The 21069-nt window shown below is 44.2% G+C and overlaps 5 non-coding genes across 5 annotated transcripts; all 5 read right to left on the bottom strand.

The window, feature by feature from the left end:
• Positions 1-1305: 1305 nt before the first annotated feature.
• On the bottom strand, positions 1306-1377 carry TRNAA-UGC (transfer RNA alanine (anticodon UGC)). Its single transcript has one exon. It is a non-coding gene; the product is annotated as a tRNA-Ala (tRNA).
• A 4321-nt stretch (positions 1378-5698) lies between these two features.
• Positions 5699-5770, bottom strand: TRNAA-UGC (transfer RNA alanine (anticodon UGC)). Its single transcript has one exon. It is a non-coding gene; the product is annotated as a tRNA-Ala (tRNA).
• A 7221-nt stretch (positions 5771-12991) lies between these two features.
• Positions 12992-13063, bottom strand: TRNAA-UGC (transfer RNA alanine (anticodon UGC)). Its single transcript has one exon. It is a non-coding gene; the product is annotated as a tRNA-Ala (tRNA).
• A 2622-nt stretch (positions 13064-15685) lies between these two features.
• On the bottom strand, positions 15686-15757 carry TRNAA-UGC (transfer RNA alanine (anticodon UGC)). The gene has a single exon. It is a non-coding gene; the product is annotated as a tRNA-Ala (tRNA).
• A 5031-nt stretch (positions 15758-20788) lies between these two features.
• TRNAA-UGC (transfer RNA alanine (anticodon UGC)) lies at positions 20789-20860 on the bottom strand. Its single transcript has one exon. It is a non-coding gene; the product is annotated as a tRNA-Ala (tRNA).
• Between the last annotated feature and the right edge of the window lie 209 nt (positions 20861-21069).

Genomic DNA, 21069 nt, shown 5'->3' with positions numbered 1-21069 from the left:
TCGGGGATTGAACTAATCAAAGCCGGCGCTTGATTAACCAATCACAGCCATTCATTGAATTACATTATTGAATGGCTGTGATTCGTTTATCGAGCGTTGGGTTTGATTGGCTCTCCTGAACCAATCAGAGCAATCGTTTACTGCTACCAGAAAGTGATGCTCTGTCAGCGTTCAGGACTACAAGGAAGCCTGCAGCAGCGACGGAGTCCAGCGGGAGGGACCCGGACGCCGCCTACTAGGGGAGTATGACACCCCCCTGAAAATTAGACCCTGTGCATCTTTTGGGGGGGAAAATTAATATAAGACATGGCCTTATATTTGGGGAAACACGGTATCACACGTACCTAGCAAGCTCGGTTCAGATCCCTCCCGCTGCTCTCTAGAGGTCTGGCGCGGTTCCCGCAGTCCTTGGCCAATCGTAAAACATCCCTTTCTGGTTACGGGATTCATAAATCCTGCCTCCAGGAAGCGATAGCTGTGACTGGTTCATCGAGTGCTGCCCTGATTGTCTGAGTAGGGGTTGAAGGACTAATCAACAGCTATCACGTTGTGGAGGCGGGACTTATGGATTGGCTGGCCACGGCTCAGTCAGTTCATAAATCCCGCCTCCACAACACAACGGCTGTGATTAGTTCTTCGACCCCTGCATTGATTGGCTTAGTGTAACTAGAGCTTATTTTCAGGGTAGGGCTTATATTTCAAGCCCCCTGGAAAATCAGGTGAGGTCTTATTTTCAGGGAAACATGGTAACAGGTCCGAACACACAACTCCCCGTTCCTTAGCACTGATTTGTTAAAACAATCAGACGACCAGTTCCAGCCCTGTTGTGTCTCAGAGGAACAGAAAGGTGAGACTCCAGTGGCCAAAAATTGTATCACTGAGCAGCGAAAATCATCTCCTGGTCAGATGAATATAGATCTCTGTAGGACTGTGCCGATGGGAGGTCAGAATTTGGCACAAGCAGCATGAATCACTGACCCCTTCCTATCAGCTGGTCAGAATCTCCATTTAATGTGCCAAACTACATGGCAAAGGAGGTCCATCACACTACAAGGTGGGGGGTCTGTAATAAAGAGGCCATTCAGTGTAGATGACCGGCAATGTACACCTCTGCATTGTATTGACTACACTGCCCCCTAGTGGATGTCACTTACTCTACAAAAAAATCCTCAAAAGCTATGGCCATTGGTATAAGATTCATTCTCAGTGTTCTGCTCAGACAAATGACTGGTGAATTCCAGAACGTTTATCAGTATTGCAGATTTACGAACTATTTGTGTTTATGGAGTTGTTTGTTACAAAACATGGAGATGCCGGGGATTGAACCCGGGGCCTCATACATGCAAAGCATGCGCTCTACCACTGAGCTACATCCCCTTCCTGCAGCACTGTAACATGTTCCTAATTCTGAGAGACTGCATGGTCCATAGGCTGAAAGTGAACCCCTTAGTGACCAGCCCATAGTGTTTTTACATCCTGGCCTGCTGGGCTTTAATCCCCAGGACATCCCCTTCCTACAGTACTACACCATGTTCCTAATTTTGTGAAATTACATTGTCTATAGGCTGAAACAGAACAGGGTTGATGCTGTTATGAAGGTAATGGACGGTCACACCAAATATTTGTGGTGTTTAGGCTTCACTTTTGTTCATTCACTTTGAATTCTATTAAAGGGGTTGTCCCGCGGCAGCAAGTGGGTCTATACACTTCTGGATGGCCATAATAATGCACTTTGTAATGTACATTGTGCATTAATTATGAGCCAAACAGAAGTTATTCACTTACCTGCTCCGTTGCTAGTGTCCTCGTCTCCATGGTGCCGTCTAATTTCAGCGTCTAATCTCCCGATTAGACGCGCTTGCGCAGTCCGGTCTTCTCCCTTCTGAATGGGGCCGCTCGTGCCGGAGAGCTGCTCCTCGTAGCTCCGCCCCGTCACGTGTGCCGATTCCAGCCAATCAGGAGGCTGGAATCGGCAATGGAACGCACAGAGCCCACGGTGCACCATGGGAGAAGACCTGCGGTCCACCGTGGGTGAAGATCCCGGTGGCCATCTTCGCAAGGTAAGTAAGAAGTCACCGGAGCGCGGGGATTCAGGTAAGTACTATCCGTTTTTTTTTTTTAAACCCCTGCATCGGGTTTGTCTCGCGCCGAACGGGGGGGGCTATTGAAAAAAAAACAAAAACGTTTTGGCGCGGGACAACCCCTTTAATTGACAAAAATAAACTATTAACGCTTTTATTTTTGAAGAATGTTTCCACACCTGCCTAAATCTTTCGCACAGCCCTGTAATTAGTCACTCTTCAGTACACATAACTAGTGCCGCTATATTGTACTGATAGCATTATTTATTTGTACTGTAGGATGGTGTTATCAGTGTAAAACCTAAGTAACGCCACAGTACAGTACAAAGAAATAGCACTGCTGTACTGTAGAAATGATGTCACCATATGCAACACAGAACAGCATACTGTGCAAATAAATGGTGCCGCCACACTGCACTAATAAATACTACCATACATACACTTTGTGGTACTTCCTTTTTTTAAATATGGGGGAAAAAATTTGCCAGGCCATTTTTGGGCCAGAGGAGCACACAACAACATTACCCATATTTTTAATTTTTGTATTATTTACTTTTAAAGCACTGCTTTGGGGAACATATGTTAGCATTTAATTTTTATGAATTGCACCCCCCCCCCCAAAAAAAAAGATATCTTGTACAACCCCTTTAAGTGGAAACAAGCCTGATCAGTAAAGGGGTTTTATGGGGTTACAATACTCTCGTTGTCCTATGCTCAGGATCGATCATCATTAGTTGATTGTCTGGGCTTCACCGATCAACTATTGATAACTAGAGATGATTGAGTATATTCGCTAAGGCATATTACTCGAGCGAGTAGTACCTTAGCCGAGTATCTCCCCGCTCGTCTCTAAAGATTCAGGGGCCGGCGGGGGGTGGCGGGGAGGAACGGAGGGGAGATCTCTCTCTCCCTCTCTCCCCCCGCCGCAACTCACCTGTCACCCACGCCGGCCCCCGAATCTTTAGAGACGAGCGGGGAGATACTCGGCTAAGGCACTACTCGCTCGAGTAATGTGCCTTAGTGAGTATACTCGCTCATCTCTATTGATAACCAATCAGGACAACAGAAGCGGGTTTTAACACGCCTACAAAGTGCTCTACTCTTGGCTGGTAAAGCATCGGATGATCGCAGTAATAGATAATGACGTACACCAGAGGAACGCCATAAGAGGATCAAGAAATCATTGGCTATTCCAATCGCATTGAGAGCGCCAGATGACGCTGCAGCCTGTGTGCGATTTTCTGTAGCCCATGTTTCCTTATGGAGTCTCCTTGTTTATTGCATCGCATCTCACGAACTTGCGATTTTCGAGCGATGCGTTTGTAACGTTGGAAAGTCCTATTGATTATCAATCGCGCCCCGATGTGAAATTATTCTTAAAAAAAGCAGATATATCGCTGAAAAATCAAGGCCATGGAGACGCGATTTTGCCACGATTTTCTCGCAACAAATACACTGTCGCCGTGTGAAAGAGGCCTAAAAGTGAGCTTTCTCGCTTCTATATTCTGTTACTCGATCCCTTTAAGCCTCCAGTAATATTGTCTCCTCATTGTGGTGAATAGAAATGTCAAAGTATGCCTTGAAGTAGCGAGCAAGGCTATAGTGCCACGTGGCCTTATTTAGGCGTCCGTAATGGCGAATGGAGAGTCACATGGCGCTCGCACGTCTGAAACATGTTTGCTCGCCTACTTCAACATGTCGGTTCCTCCGTTCTAGACTTTTCTACACCCAGTTTTATTAGTCCTGATTTGCTCATCCAAACCTAAACTCCTCCAGGTATGTTTTTGTGTTGGAGCAGTCTGCCACCTAGTGTCCATTAGATGCATACATTTTCGTAGTATATAAGATAAAATGTTGGTCTAGTGATGATTGCTTACTAATTCACATAATATGTATGTGGTTTAAAATTTGGCAAATTTAATTACTTTTAGGAGAATTTTGTATGTTAAGCAAAATACGGAGGTTTTCGGGAATCGAACCCACAGACTCAAACATCCCAAATATACACACTATTACTAAGCTATATCACCCATATAAACCATGAGAAAAAAATTTCCATTTCCGATAGACAGCCCACTTACTGTATGCACTTACCGTATGCCTGGGTACACATTTTAAAAGTGTATTGTGTTGACCAGACTGCCCCCTAGTGCCCATCATTTACTCTCAGAAGTAGGAACATATTTGTACAGTACTGGATCCAGTCACATCCACATTACATTTCTGCATATTTATCACTTTTATGAACCCTTCATGTTTATGGAGTTGTTCATTACAAAACAGGGAGATCTCGGGGATTGAACTAATCATAGCCGGCGCTTGATTAACCAATCACAGCCATTCATTGAATTACATTATTGAATGGCTGTGATTCATTTATCGAGCGTTGGGTTTGATTGGCTCTCCTGAACCAATCAGAGCAATCGTTTACTGGACGCGTGGTATTCTAGCCCTGCTACCAGAAAGTGATGCTCTGTCGGCGTTCAGGACTACAAGGAAGCCTGCAGCAGCGACGGAGTCCAGCGGGAGGGACCCGGACGCCGCCTACTAGGTGAGTATGACACCCCCCTGAAAATTAGACCCTGTGCATCTTTTGGGGGGGAAAATTAATATAAGACATGGCCTTATATTTGGGGAAACACGGTATCACACGTACCTAGCAAGCTCGGTTCAGATCCCTCCCGCTGCTCTCTAGAGGTCTGGCGCGGTTCCCGCAGTCCTTGGCCAATCGTAAAACATCCCTTTCTGGTTACGGGATTCATAAATCCTGCCTCCAGGAAGCGATAGCTGTGACTGGTTCATCGAGTGCTGCCCTGATTGTCTGAGTAGGCGTTGAAGGACTAATCAACAGCTATCACGTTGTGGAGGCGGGATTTATGGATTGGCTGGCCACGGCTCAGTCAGTTCATAAATCCCGCCTTCACAACACAACGGCTGTGATTGGTTCTTCGACCCCTGCATTGATTGGCTTAGTGTAGCTAGAGCTTATTTTCAGGGTAGGGCTTATATTTCAAGCCCCCTGGAAAATCAGGTGAGGTCTTATTTTCAGGGAAACATGGTAACCGGTCCGAACACACAACTCCCCGTTCTTTAGCACTGATTTGTTAAAACAATCAGACGACCAGTTCCAGCCCTGTTGTGTCTCAGAGGAACAGAAAGGTGAGACTCCAGTGGCCAAAAATTGTATCACTGAGCAGCGAAAATCATCTCCTGGTCAGATGAATATAGATCTCTGTAGGACTGTGCCGATGGGAGGTCAGAATTTGGCACAAGCAGTATGAATCACTGACCCTTTCCTGTCAGCTGGTCAGAATCTCCATTTAATGTGCCAAACTACATGGCAAAGGAGGTCCATCACACTACAAGGTGGAGGGTCTGTAATAAAGAGGCCATTCAGTGTAGATGACCGGCAATGTACGCCTCTGCATTGTATTGACTACACTGCCCCCTAGTGGATGTCACTTACTCTACAAAAAAATCCTCAAAAGCTATGGCCATTGGTATAAGATTCATTCTTAGTGTTCTGTTCAGACAAATGACTGGTGAATTGCAGAACATTTATCAGTATTGCAGATTTACAAACTATTTGTGTTTATGGAGTTGTTTGTTACAAAACATGGAGATGCCGGGGATTGAACCCGGGGCCTCATACATGCAAAGCATGCGCTCTACCACTGAGCTACATCCCCTTCCTGCAGCACTATAACATGTTCCTAATTCTGAGTGACTACATGGTCCATAGCCTGAAAGACAACCCCTTAGTGACCAGCTCATAGTGTTTTTACATCCTGGCCTGCTGGGCTTTAATCCCCAGGACGTTAAAACATGCATCATCTGGGGATTAATACCCTGCAGGCTCTGGACGTGACAGCTTCATGCTGTCGGTTACCGGAAGTGGCCGACATCCTGGAGCTGTCATCTGGGGCCACGGGACCAGTCACATGATCGCCGGTATCCACCGGGTACCAGTGATTACATTAAAGGCAATAAAAAGTCAAAAAAAGTTGCAGCTCCCCTCACAGATCGGATTTGTAAGGGGAGCTGAGGATACTCATCCCCGTCCTCGCAATGTCCTCCGGCGTTATGGTCATGCAGACCTGACGCCGGCGACACGCGCAGAGGCCGGGAGGCCCGGAAAAATTTGAAAACTCCCTGCTCCCAGCTAGTATGAGTAGTCGAGAGCAGGGAGTTGTCACCGGGAGCCGCTGCATGCGGGTCCAGGTCACATGATTGCTGTTATCCAATGGATAAAAGCGATCATGTAAAGAAAAAAAATGTAAAAAAGTGTAAAAAAAAAAAGAAAAAAGTGTGTTTCATCTCCCCTCATGGATCATATTTGTGAGGGGAGATGAAATCAGGTATCAAAGGCGCCCGGATTCATCCATGGACCTTACCCAGACTTCTCCGCACACGCCTGTCGCCAAAAAATGTAGCCGAGAGCTTGGAGATCTCACGGGGGGCCGAAGTATGCGGTTGTTGCTCACGTGATCGCCATTATCTAATGGATAATGGTGATCACGTAAAAGTTAAAAGACAGTTAAAGTTTGATGCTCCGTTCGGTTTGGGCCCCGTTGTACATACAGACAGAAGATTAGGGCCATAATGGGTATGTCTCTGAACACGAAACTAGCAGGGGCATGCATTTTGGGGTGAAAGTCTTCATTCTTATGTGTGCTGTACAAAAACCACTATTTTTAAAATGACACAATTGTCAAAAAAACGAAAATTGTAATTTTTCCTTCTGCTTTGCTGAGATTCATTCAAAAACTGTGGGGCCAAAATACACAGAACACCCCTAGATAAGTTTGTTAAGGGTTCTAGTTTCCAAAATGGGGTCATTTGCGGGGGTTCTGGCAGCTCAAGGGCTCTACAAGTGTGCAATGGGGCATAAAATGCCTTCAAACTAAATTTCTGTTCTGAAAGCCACCAGCTGCTCCTTTCAGTTTGGGCCCCGTTGTGCATCCAGACAGAAGATTAGGGCCACAATGGGTATATTTCTGAACACGGGACAAACAGGGGTATCGATTTTGGGGTGCAAATCCTCATTTTCATGTGCACTACAGAAAAAAATCCTGTGTTGAAAATGACATAAACAGATAAAAATATATATCTTATCAAAAATGTCTATATTATTTATATATTTGAGATATTGCAGCTGAAAATGTGAAAAAATTACGATTTTTTTTCAAAATTTTCCCAATTTTGACACTTTCAATAAATATACACAAATTCTATCGGCTATTTTCACCACCTAAATGAAGTACAACATGGTGGCGAAAAAACAAGGTCAGAATCACTTGGATGTGCAAAACCTTTACGGAGTTATTTCCCAATTTTGGCGCTTTATATAAATATACACAAATTCTATCAGACTATTTTTTACCAGCTAAATGAAGTACAACATGTGGCGAAAAACACTGTCAGAATCACTTGGATGTGCAAGACCTTTACGGAGTTATGCTATGTTAGAGTGACACATGTCAGATTTCATAAATTAGGCCCGGTCATTAAGGCACAAACAGGCTTGGTCAGTAAGGGGTTAAGGACATGGTTTATTTTGGGCATAAGGACTTTTGGGGGATTTTAATCTGCATTTTTTAAAAGCCATAACTTTTTATTTTTCCGTTGACTAGGCCGTATAAGTGCTTGTTTTTTTGCGTGGCGAACCATCCTTTTAATTACCTGTCGCTCACAAGCCACAGGCGCTACCACTTTTGCTTTATTTTATTCTCCTACTATTGGCAGTCTATGCCCTAATATCTAGGCAGGGATTATTATATCCACTCCTCAAGGCTGGCTAGGAGTAGATTTGACTAGAAGGCTCAAACTATAGGGTTGATTCTCCTTATATACCTAACTGAGAACTATACTACTGGCAATCTATCTCCAGCTCACTGAATGAGACAACATATCATTTGAGCCATCCCTGTGACATTAAGAGTTATTTCTGCCATGCCAACCTATTAAGTGATTGGCAGTTATTATGAGAAGACAGCATAATTGGCATATTGCTGCGACGGCCCCAAGCATTTGGCATTTACGGTAGGTACTTGGGGCTAGCCTATATGCAACAGCAGATTGCCTAGCTACCGTATCATTATCAAATAAACGACAGACATAAGGAGTGATGTGAACATCTATACCTTTGGTTACAACCTATAGTCATATCAAGATCTGAGAAAGATACACATATGATTAATAGAGATGAGCGAGTATACTCGCTAAGGCACATTACTCGAGCGAGTAGTGCCTTAGCCGAGTATCTCCCCGCTCGTCTCTAAAGATTCGGGGGCCGGCGGTGGGTGGGGAGCGGCGGGGGAGAGCGGAGAGGAACAGAGGGGAGATCTCTCTCTCCCCGCCGCAACTCACCCGTCACCCGCGCCGGCACCCGAATCTTTAGATACGAGCGGGGAGATACTCGGCTAAGGCACTACTTGCTCGAGTGAAGATTCGGGGTCCGGCGCGGGTGACAGGTGAGTTACGGCGGGGAGAGAGGGAGAGAGAGATCTCCCCTCCGTTTCTCCCCGCTCTCCCCCGCCGGCCGCCAAATCTTTAGAGACGAGCGGGGAGATACTCGGCTAAGGCACTACTCGCTCATCTCTAATGATTAACTCTGTGATAAGCTCCTGATGAACTGTCCGTCATAGGACATGGAAACGCGTTGAGCAAGAATCCAAGCAAGCATCCAGTTCTAAAGAGCACGAATTTAATTTCGAGCAATTATCCAGCTCTAAGGAGTATGATGCTTTTTAAAATAAATAGATACATGTCCATTAAGATCTTACATCTCATAGGGGTTGATCCAGGGAACAGTCTGACTGCTATTAGGGAGTCGGGAAGGAATTTTTCCCCAAAAGGACTAATTGGCTTCTGCTCTTGGGGTTTTTTGCCTTCCTCTGGATCAACAAAACAGGAAGCTAGACAGGCTGGACTAGATGGACATTGTCTTCATTCAGCCTTACGAACTATGTTACTATGTTACTATGTATATGTAAACAGTTTGGTCTACTGGGACCTTTCAGAAATTCACCTCACTTGAGCTTAAGAAATAATTGCACATAGTAATATTTGCTGGATTAAAGATGACCTACATGATTACTATATGTATCACCTAAGGATGCCATATACCTCATTATATGACTGATATAATACGTCATATATATCATGCTTTATCATCATTTATGAAGGCCCAGAAATGTGGGTGATACTACATTCTACTGTGTGCATGTAGGACACTCATCATAGACTGTCCTCTACACTCTATAAGGGCGCCTTTCCACTGGCGAGGTAATCGCACGTTTTTAGTGCGATGCAAGAGTGCGAGCTCTCGCAAGAAAGTCCCATAGATATTGTTCTATGACAACCTTTCCACTAGTGATGTTTAACCCATTCCCGCTCCAGGGCGTAAGTTTACGTCCTGGCAGCAGGGTACTACCCGCAACAGGGCGTAACTTACGTCCTGGGGATAGCGCGAGATCACTTATGATCTTGCGCTATCCCGCAGCGGGAGCCGGCTGTCAGTCATAGCCAGCCTCCGGCTGCAGCAGCAGCTGGGGTGCATCAGAGATGTGCCCTCCGCTGTTAACCCCTTCCCTGCAGCAATCTATGTAGATCGCAGCATGGGAGGGGTTCACAGAGGGAGCGCACTCCCTCTGTGATGTCACCGGGCTCTCGCGATATAATCGCAGAGAGTCCAGCTGGTTGCCAGGGCAACAGGACGCTAGACACTGGCGTCCTGTATTGCCATAGCCTGTGATCGCTGTATAAGCGATAAGGCATGGCAGGGCAGTAGCACAGTATCACAGCGATCATCAGTGCTATACTGTAAGTGCCCCAGAGGGACACAAAATGTGTAAAAAAAAAAAAGGAAAGAAAAATGAATAAAAAAGAAAAATGTAAAAAAAAAAACCCTTTTTTAAATTTTAGCATAAAAAAGGGTAAAAAAAATTAAACCCCCACATATTTGCTATTGTTGTGTCCGTTACGACGCGTACAATAAATTGCACATACGTTTTTAAAAAAAACCCCTAAAAAACGGAAGTAAAATGCAAATTTTTAGCATTTTGCCTCCCTAAAAACGCAATAAAAGTGATCAAAAAAGCCGTATGTACCCCAAAATGGTAACAATAAAAACTACAGGTCGTCTCGCAAAAATAAGCCGTCACAGAGCTCCGTACATAGAAAAATAAAAAAGTTAAAGCACTTTGAATGCAGCGATTTAGAAAAAAAAAAGATTTCCAAAAAAAGGGTTTTTATTGCAGAAAAGTGGAATAACCTAAAAAACATGTAAGACTGTATTGTGTCATTTATGCTGCATGATTAACGCTGTTAAAAAAAAAATCTATGGCAGAATTGGTGCGTTTTCTCTCCCTGCGATCATAAAAAAAATAATAAAAGTTTTACAATATAGTTAATGTACCCAAAAGTGGCACCGATAAAAACTACAGTTCGCCATTCAAAAAACAAGCCCTAATACGGCCGCGTCGGCGGAAAAATAAAAAAGTTATGGCTTTTGAAAAATGGAGAAGAAAATCCGCCAAAATCGTTGCGTCCCTAAGCCCAAAATAGGCCATGTCATTAAGGGGTTAAGGGCAAGCTGCGATGCGAGGATTAAAAATCCCAGCAGGAGGATTGTTTCAGCGTTTTGCACTTTTCTGTTGCCTATAGAAAGCAATGGAAAAACAGATGTCTCGCATCGCAACACAAAAGCTTGCGATTTTGGCGGCGATGCGATTTTCTTTTCTGCAATAAAAAACATTTTTTTGGGAAATTATTTTTTTTCCCTAAATTTCTGCATTCACAGTTCTATAACTTTTTATATTTTGGAGCTCTGTGAGGGCTTGTTTTTCCCTGTAGTTTTTATGGGTACTATTTTGGGGTACAGATGGCTTTTTTGATCACTTTAAGGGCTCCTACCCACTTGTGTTTTTTTTAACGCTGCGATATCGCTGCGTTTTTTTCATTGTGACTTTCTAATGTTATAATCGCATCGCACAAAAACCGCAAAAGCACAAACTTGCAATTTTTGTGTGATGCAATATTAACATTAGAAAGTCCCAATATTAACATTGAAAAAAAACGCAGCGATATCGCAGCATTAAAAAAACGCTAGTGGGTAAAAGCTGTTATTGCGGTTTTTGGGAGGCAAAATGAAAAGAATAAGCATTTTGCCTCTTTTTTTTTTAATGCTTTTTGCCGTGCAGCATAAAAAGGGTGTTCAGTTTGTTTTACGAGTTGTTATGGATGCGACAATGCCAAATATGTGGAATTTTCATTTTCTTTTATACTATGAGAGGAAAAAGCACCAAAAAATAACTTTTTTTAAAATTTTTTTTATTTTGACACCATTTTTATCTTTTTTTTTTACACTATTTATGTCTCTGGGGACTTGTGCCATTTTACCTATGATAAAGCATTGCAGGACTTCTGTCCTGCAATGCCTTATTGCTTGTAATAGCGATCACAGAGCTGTATCTGACAACCTGTCAGCCCTCTGCAATTACATCGCGGGGGTCCAATGTGTTAAGTACCCCGCAGCCAGGTTGTACAGTTACGCCCTGTGGCGTTAAGGGGTTTTACAGGGTTACAATACTCTCGTTGTCCTAGGCTCAGGATCGATCATCAGTAGTTGACTGTCTGGGGTTCTCTGATCAACTATTGATAACCAATCCGAAGAACAAAATCGGGTTGTAACACGCCCACAAAGTGCTCTACTATTGGCTGGTAAAGCATCGGACGATCGTGGAGATACGTCATGACGAACACCACAGGAACAATCATTCTCTATTCCGATTGCCTGGAGAGCCACGTGAGGTTGCAGCCTGCCAGACGTTTCTGTTTGATCGCCTGGAAGTATTGGTTCAAACTGTGAAGGTGAGTTTTCTCGCTTCTACGTTCTGTTACTCGATCCCTTTTAGCCTCCAGTATGTTACCTCCTCATTGCGGCAAATAAACATGTGAAGGTATGCCTCGAAGCGAGCGAGGCTACAGCGCCACGTGGCCTTATTTAGGCTTCTTCATGGTGAATGTTTTGCACATCTGAAGCATGTTTGCTTGTATACTTCGACATGTCTGTTCGCCGTTCTAGACCTTTCTACTCCCAGTTCTAGGCTGGGGTCACACGGGTCGTATTCTTGGTGGAAATCTTCCACTGGGAAAACGCAGCTTCAAAACCTGCGGCTTTTGGAGTGGCCTCTCCGCATGCTTTTCTGTAGTGGCCGTCTCTCCCATAGAGGAGAGCGCGCCCGCAGGAAAAAAAAAGAATTGATATGCTGCATCCCAGAAATACATGCCGCAGCGCCGGCTTCTGCCAGCTTTCCCGCAAGGTATTTGACAAATCTCTTCCACGTGGCTGGCTAATCCAGGTATGTTTTTGTGTTTGAGCAGTCTGCCACCTAGTGTCCATTAGATGCATACATTTTCGTAGTATATAAGATAAAATGTTTGTCTAGTGATGCTTACTAATTCACATAATATGGCCACCTTTCGCCCCAGATGTATGTGGTTAGAAATTTGGCAAATTTATCATTTTTAATTGCATTGAATTTTGCATGTTAAGCAAAACATGGAGGCTCCGGGGATCGAACCCACAGACTCAAATATCTTAAACATACACACGTTTACTAAGCTATATCACCCATATAAACCATGAAAAGCATTTCCATTTCAGATAGACGGCCCACTTACATGTACTGTATGCCTGGGTACACATTTTCAAAGTCTATTGTGTTGACTAGACTGCCCCCTAGTGTCCATCACTTACTTTACAGAGAATTCTCATAAGTTGGACCATATTTTCACAGTATTGAAATGTCTGTCTGTTACATCCAGACACATTACATTCCTGCATATTTATCAGTTTTATGGATTTCCAAATGCTTTGTGTTTATGGAGTTGTTTGTTACAAAACATGGAGATGCCGGGGATTGAACCCGGGGCCTCATACATGCAAAGCATGCGCTCTACCACTGAGCTACATCCCCTTCCTGCAGTGCTATACCATGTTCGTATATCTGACAGACTACTCGGTAGATGCTGTTGTGAAGGTGATGGACGGTCACACCAAATATTGATGGTTTTAGGTTTCTCTTTTGTTCATTCACTTTGGATTTTACTGATTGACAAAAATAAACTATTAACACTTTTATTTTTGCAGAATGTTTCCACACCTGCCTAAAACTTAGAAAGAGGGGTGAGTAATTTTTTTTCTTCTTTTTTTACGAGTTAATGATGATTTTCAGGGAAGGGCTTATATTTCAAGCCCTTCCCCGAAAATCATACTGCGGAGTTTGCCACAAACCACTGCTTTCAATGAGAGCTGCAGCAGCGATGACCCCATTGAAAGCAATGGGATAGCATGCTGCACTTCTGCCACAGCTGTGAAAGAGGATTGCTTCCTCCCCGCGGGGATGAAGGAAACTCCTGCCACAGCTGTGGCAGAAGTCCGCGGTATTCTCCCTATCTTTTCAATGGGGCTAGCGCTGCTGCCGCTGGCCCCATTGAAATGACTGGCAATATCCCGGCCTCATCCCGGCGTCTTTCTTGCGCTGCGAGGTGAGTGTTTTCACTTGCTCTCGCAGCGCAAGAGAGAAAAAAACGCCAGTGGGTGTCCAGCCCTACTAAGCCATATCACCCATAAACATGAAAAGAATTTCCATTTCTGATAGACATCCCCCTTATATGTGTTGCACTTACTGTATGCCTGGGTACACATTTTCAAAGTGTATTGTGTTGACCAGACTGCCCCCTAGTGCCCATCATTTACTCTACAGAGAATTCTCAAACATAGGAACATATTTGCACAGTACAGGATCCAGGCACATCCAGACACATTACATTCCTGCATATTTATCACTTTTATGAACCCTTCGTGTTTATGGCGTTGTTCATTACAAAACATGGAGATCTCGGGGATTGAACCAATCAGAGCCGGCACTTGATTAACCAATCACAGCCATTCATTGAATGACATTATTGAATGACTGTGATTGGTTTATCGAGTGTCAGGTTTAATTAACTGTGGTGTCTCTCCTGAACCAATCAGAGCAATCGCTTACTGGAGACGGGGTATTCTAGCCCTGCTACCAGAAAGTGATGCTCTGTCGGTGTTCAGGACTACAAGGAAGCCTGCAGCAGTGACGGAGCCCAGCGGGAGGGACCCGGACGCCGCCTACTAGGTGAGTATGACACCCCCCTGAAAATTAGACCCTGTGCATCTTTTGGGGCCAAAAATTAATATAAGACATGGTCTTATATTTGGGGAAACACGGTATCGCACTTACCTAGCAAGCTCGGTTCAGATCCCTCCCGCGGCTCTATAGAAGTAGAACATCACTTCCTGGTTACGGGATTCATAAATCCCGCCTCCAGGAAGCGATAGCTGTGATACATTCTTTGACCACTGCTCAGTCAATCTATGCAGCGCTGGAAGTACCAATCACAGCCATCGCTTTGGTTCATCGAGAGCTGCTCTGATTGGTTCTTTGACCACTGCTCAGACAATCAACAGCCATCGCGCTGTGGAGGCAGGATTTATGAATTGGCTGGCCATGGCTCAGTCAGTTCATAAATCCCATCATCACAACACAATGGCTGTGATTGGTTCTTCATTGAATGGCTGAGTGTAACTAGGACTTATTTTCAGGGTATTGCTTATATTTCAGGCCCCCGAAAAATCAGGCTAGCTCTTATTTTCAGGGAAATATGGTAACAGTTCCGAACACACAACTCCCCGTTCCTTAGAACGGATTTGTTACAACAAGCAGACGACCAGTTCCAGCCCCCTTGTGCCTAAGAGGAACAGAAAGGTGAGACTCCAGCGTGCAAAAATTGCATCACTGAGCAGCAAAAAACATCCAGTGGTCAGATGAATGCAGATTTCTGTTGGACTGTGCCGATGGGAGGTCAGAATTTGGCAAAAGCAGCATGAATCACTGACCCCTTCCTGTCAGCTGATCAGAATCTCCATCTAATGTGCGACAACTACAAGAAGCTTCCTGTCCGCAGGCGCCAATATTTCTGCAGAACGATATCAACACCTTTTGAGAACTACACCCCAACGAATTGCTGTGTTTCTGAATGCCAAAGGACCTTCACAGTTGGGACTAAAATTAAAACTTCCAATTTTTATCAGAAATAGCATAAAAACATATAGCGTGGGGGCACAAACAAATAACACAGTAATCCCTAATAAAAAGGGCACTGAAAAGACAGACAGTAATATCTGGCGGTATCAAATAGACACCTAATCCAGGTAAGTCTAAGGCTATGGATACTCAGCCCTTGATAGTCAGATAACTATTATAGTGCATAGATGTACTGCGGAGCTGTTTGTATATATTGATAAGCATAGACTGTCCAGAGTTTAACTCATACATTTAATTCAGTGTAGATGACCGGCAAGTACGCCTCTGCATTGTATTGACTATATTGCCCCCTAGTGGATGTCACTTACTCTGCAAAAAATCCTTAAAAGCTATGGTCATTGGTACAAGATTCATTCTCAGTGTTCTGTTCAGACAAATGACTGGTGAATTCCAGAACATTTATCAATTTTATGAATTTACAAACTATTTGTGTTTTATGGAGTTGTTTGTTACAAAACATGGAGATGCCGGGGATTGAACCCGGGGCCTCATACATGCAAAGCATGCGGTCTACCACTGAGCTACATCCCCTTCCTGCAGCAATATAACATGTTCCTAATTCTGTGTGACTACATGGTCCATAGCCTGAAAGTGAACACCTTAGTGACCAGCCCATAGTGTTTTTACGTCCTGGTGTGCTGGGCTTTAAGCCCCAAGGATGTAAAAACATGCTTCCTCTGGGGATTAAAACCCTGCAGGCTCTGGACGTGGCAGCTCCATGCTGTTGGTTACTGGACGCAGCCGACATTCTGGAGCTGTCATCCCGGAACGCGATGTCCTCCCAAGGAGCTGAGGATACTCACCCCCATCCTCCGCGATGTCCCTCGGCGTTCTGCTCCTGCAGGACCTGACGCCGGCATCTGCGCATGGATAATGGCGATCACGTAAAAGTTAAAAGACAGGTAAAGTTTGATGTTCTGTTCTGTTTGGGCCCCGTTGTGCATCCAGACAGATTAGCGCCATAATGGTCTTGTTTCTGTACACACTGGGCAAACAGGGGTTTCCATTTTGGGGTGAAAGTCTTCATTCATATGTACACGGTACAAAAAAAAACATTTTCAAAATGACACAATTGTCAAAAAACCAAAAATCGTAATTTTTTCCTTCTGCTTTGATTCATTCAAAAACTGTGGGGTAAAATACACAGTACACCCCTAGATGAATTTGATAAGGGGTCTAGTTTGCAAAATGGGGTCATTTGTTGGGGTCCTCTGTTGTTTGGGCTGCTCAAGGGCTCTACAAGTGTGCAATGGGGCCTAAAACCTCTTCACGCAAAATGTCTGTTCTGAAAACAACCGTCTACTCCTTTCGGTTTGGGCCCGGTTGTGCATACGTATATAATAATGGGGCCACAATGCGTATGTTTCTGAACACAGAGCAAACAGGGGGATCCATTTTGGGGTGAAAGTCTTTGTTCATATGTGTGCTGTACAAAAAAACCTGTTAATATGACATAATTGCTAAAAATAAAAATCATAATTTTTTTCCCTTTGCTTAGATTCGTTCAAAAACTGTAGGGTCAAAATACGCAGTACACCCCTAGATGAATTCGTTAAGGGGTCTAGTTTTCACAATGGGGTCATTTGTGGGGGTTCTCCATCGTTTTGGCTGCTCAAGGGCTCTACAAGTGTGCAATGGGGCCTAAAGTGCCTTCAAGCAAAATGTCTGTTCTGAAAGCCACCGGCTGCTCCTTTCGGTTTGGGCCCCGTTGTGCATACAGATATAATATTAGGGCCACAATGGGTATGTTCCTGAACACGGGACAAAAAGGAAATGTTTAATTTCCTCAAAATGTTAATTAATGTTAAATTTAATGAAGTACAATATGTGGTGAAAAAAACAGTCAGAATCACTTGGATATGCAAAACCTTCACGGAGTTATTCTTTGTTAAAGTGACACGTCAGATTTCCAAAATTTGTCCTGGTCATAAAGGCCCAAACAGGCTTGGTCACTAAGGGGTTAAGGATATGGTTTATTTTGGGCATAAGGATTTTTGGGGGATTTTAATCTCCATTTTTTAAAAGCCATAACTTTTTATTTTTCATTGATATGGCCATAATAAGGGCTTGCTTTTTTTGCATGGCGAACTGCAGTTTTTATTAGTACCCTTAATGGGTTCAAAGACTGTATTGTAAAACTTTTAGTAATTTTTTTATGACCGCAGGGAGAGAAAACACAACAATTCTGCCATAGCTTTTTTTTTTTACAGCGTTAATTATGCAGCATAAAGGACAATGCATTTTTTCCTAAGATTATTCCACTTTTCCGCAATAAAAACCTTTTTTTTTGGAAAGTATTATTTTTTTTAATTGCTGCATTCAAAGTCCTAAAACTTTTTTATTTTTCCATGGACGGAAGGTTTGTGTTTGCGTGATGAGCTGTAGTTTTTATGGGTACCATTTTGGGGTACAGATGGCTTTTTTGATCACTTTTATTGCTATTTTGGGAAGGCAAAATTAAAAAAATAAGCATTTTGCCACAGTTTTTTGAAACACTTTTTGCCATGCAGCATAAACAGTGTGTTTAATGTGTTGTATAAGTCTTTACGGATACGACGATACCAACTGTGTGGCATTTTAATTTTTTTTTTAATATAGTAATAGGGGAAAAAGCACAAAAAAGAGTTTTTTAACATTTTTTTATTTTGACACTATTTCTGTCCCTGTGGGAGACTTGCACCATAGCACCTATGATTGCTATGATAAAGCATTGCAGGACTTCTTTTCTGCAATGCCTTATCGCTTGTAATAGTGATAGTAGGCACTGGCAAAGCAGGACGCTTGTATCTGGTGTCATGTTACCATGACAACCCGTCGGTCCTCTGCAATAACATTGCAGGGGTCTGATGACGTCACAGAGGGAGCGTGTTCCCTCTGTGAACCCTTTACATGCCACAAACTACATAGATTGCAGCGTGTAAGAGGTTAACAGCGGGGGTCGCTGCCCCGATGCACCCCCGTTGTTGCTGCGGGAGGCCAGCACTCGGTGGACAGGCGGCTCCTACTACGGGAAGGCGTGGGATCTCTTCTGATCTTGCGCTAACCACAGGGCGTAACTGTATGTCCTGTTGCGTTAAGTACCCCGCAGCCAGGTTGCACAGTTACGCCCTGTGGCGTTAAGGGGTTTTACAGGATTACAATACTCTTGTCGGCCTATGGATCGATCATCAGTAGTTGATTGTGTGGGGTTCGCCGATCAACTATTGATAACCAATCTGAAGAACAAAAGCGGGTTGTAACACGCCTACAATGTGCTCTACTATTGGCTGGTAAAGCATCGGATGATCACGGAGATACGTCATGACGAACACCACAGGAACAATCATTCTCTATTCCGATTGCCTGGAGAGCCACGTGACGCTGCAGCCTGCCAGACGTTTCTGTTTGATCGCCTGGAAGTATTGCCCGCTTCTTTGTAAGAGTTAACGGTTCAAACTGTGAAGGTGAGTTTTCTCGCTTCTACATTCTGTTACTCGATCCCTTTAAGCCCCCAGTATGTTACCTCCTCGTTGTGGCGAATAGACATGTCAAAGTATGCCTCAAAGCAGCGAGCAAGGCTGCAGCGCCACGTGGCCTTATTTAGGCGTCCGCAATGCCGAATGGAGAGCCACGTGGCGCTCACACCTCTGAAACATGTTTGCTCGCCTACTTCAACATGTCGGTTCCACCGTTCTAGACCTTTCTACTCCCAGTTTTATTAGTCCTGATTTGCTTATCCAACATTAAGGGCTCCCACCCACTGGCGATATTTTCTTTCTTGCGCTGCGAGAGCACGAGAAAAATCTCGCATCGCAGCGCAAGAAAGAAGCCGGTATAGAACCGAATGAATAAATAGCTAAGGGCTATGTGTGATTGGCTGAGCGCTCAGCCAATAGCTAAGCAGTAGCTGCTATTGGCCGAGCCCTCAGCCAATCTGCACAGCCCTTTCAGGAGGCGGGGATTTTTAAATCCCCAACTGCTGAAAGAGCTCAGCAAGAGAACGCGGCTGAGAGCAGGAGAGGAGTATAATTTAAAAAAAAATGTTTTCACACTTATTGATGATTATTGGGGAAGGTCTTATATTTCAAGTCCTTCCCCGATAATCATTCCACGGGGCTTGCCAAAGCAGTGCTTTCAATGGGATCGGCAGCTGTGCCGATCCCATTGAAAGCAATGGAATAGAATGCCAGGGACTTCTGCCACAGCTGTGGTAGAGGATTCCTTCATCCCCGCGGTCCCCGAGAGGATAAAGGAAACTCCTGCCACAGCTGTCACAGCTGTGGCAGAAGTCCCCGACATTCTCCATGTCTTTTCAATGGGGCTAACGCTGCTGCCGCTGGCCCCATTGAAGAGACTGGCGATATGTCGGCATGATGCCAAATTTTTTCTCGCACTGCGATGCGAGACTTTAACTTTAGAATCGCATCGCAGTGGAGAAAATATCGCCAGTGGTTGGGAGCCCTTAAACTCATCCATGTATGTTTTTGTGTTGGAGCAGTCTGCCACCTAGTGTCTATTAGATGCATACATTTTCGTAGTATATAAGATAAAATGTTGTTCTAGTGATGCTTACTAATTCACATAATATGGCCACCTTTCGCCCCAGATGTATGTGGTTAGAAATTTGGCAAATTTATCATTTTTAATTGCATTGAATTTTGCATGTTAAGCAAAACATGGAGGCTCCGGGGATCGAACCCACAGACTCAAATATCTTAAAGGGGTTGTCCCGCGCCGAAACGGGTTTTTTTTTTTTTTCAACCCCCCCCCCCCCACCCCCCCCGTTCGGCGCGAGACAACCCCGATGCAGGGGTTAAAAAAGAACACCGGAGAGTGCTTACCTGAATCCCCGCGCTCCGGTGACTTCTTACTTACCTGCTGAAGATGGCCGCCGAGATCTTCTCTCTCCGTGGACCGCAGGGCTTCTGTGCGGTCCATTGCCGATTCCAGCCTCCTGATTGGCTGGAATCGGCACGTGACGGGGCGGAGCTACACGGAGCCCCATTGAGAACAGAAGAAGACCCGGACTGCTCAAGCGCGGCTAATTTGGCCATTAGACGGCGAAAATTAGTCGGCTCCATGGGAACGAGGACGCTAGCAACGGAGCAGGTAAGTGAAAAACTTTTTATAACTTCTGTATGGCTCATAATTAATGCACAATGTACATTACAAAGTGCATTAATATGGCCATACAGAAGTGTATAGACCCACTTGCTGCCGCGGGACAACCCCTTTAAACATACACACGTTTACTAAGCCATATCACCCATATAAACCATGAAAAACATTTCCATTTCTGATACACAGCCCACTTATATGTGTTGCACTTACTGTATGCCTGGGTACACATTTTTAAAGTGTATTGTGTTGACTAGACTGCCCCCTAGTGTCCATCATTTACTCTACAGAGAATTCTCAAAAGTCAGACCATATTTTCACAGTATTGAAATGTCTGTCTGTTACATCCAGACACATTACATTCCTGCATATTTATCATATTTATTACAGGTGAATTCCAGAACATTTATCAGTTTTATGGATTTCCGAACGCTTTGTGTTTATGGAGTTGTTTGCTACAAAACATGGAGATGCCGGGGATTGAACCCGGGGCCTCATACATGCAAAGCATGCGCTCTACCACTGAGCTACATCCCCTTTTTGCAGTGCTATACCATGTTCGTATATCTGACAGACTACTCGGTATTTATGAATTGGCTGGCCATGGCTCAGTCAGTTCATAAATCCCATCATCACAACACAAGGGCTGTGATTGGTTCTTCATTGAATGGCTGAGTGTAACTAGGGCTTATTTTCAGGGTATTGCTTATATTTCAAGCCCCTGAAAAATCAGGCTAGGTCTTATT

This window comes from Eleutherodactylus coqui, chromosome 1 (assembly GCF_035609145.1).
Source record: "Eleutherodactylus coqui strain aEleCoq1 chromosome 1, aEleCoq1.hap1, whole genome shotgun sequence".
Classification (NCBI taxonomy): domain Eukaryota; kingdom Metazoa; phylum Chordata; class Amphibia; order Anura; family Eleutherodactylidae; genus Eleutherodactylus; species Eleutherodactylus coqui.
Note: the sequence above shows the minus strand (reverse complement) of the source record. Positions and strands in the feature narration are given on the sequence as shown.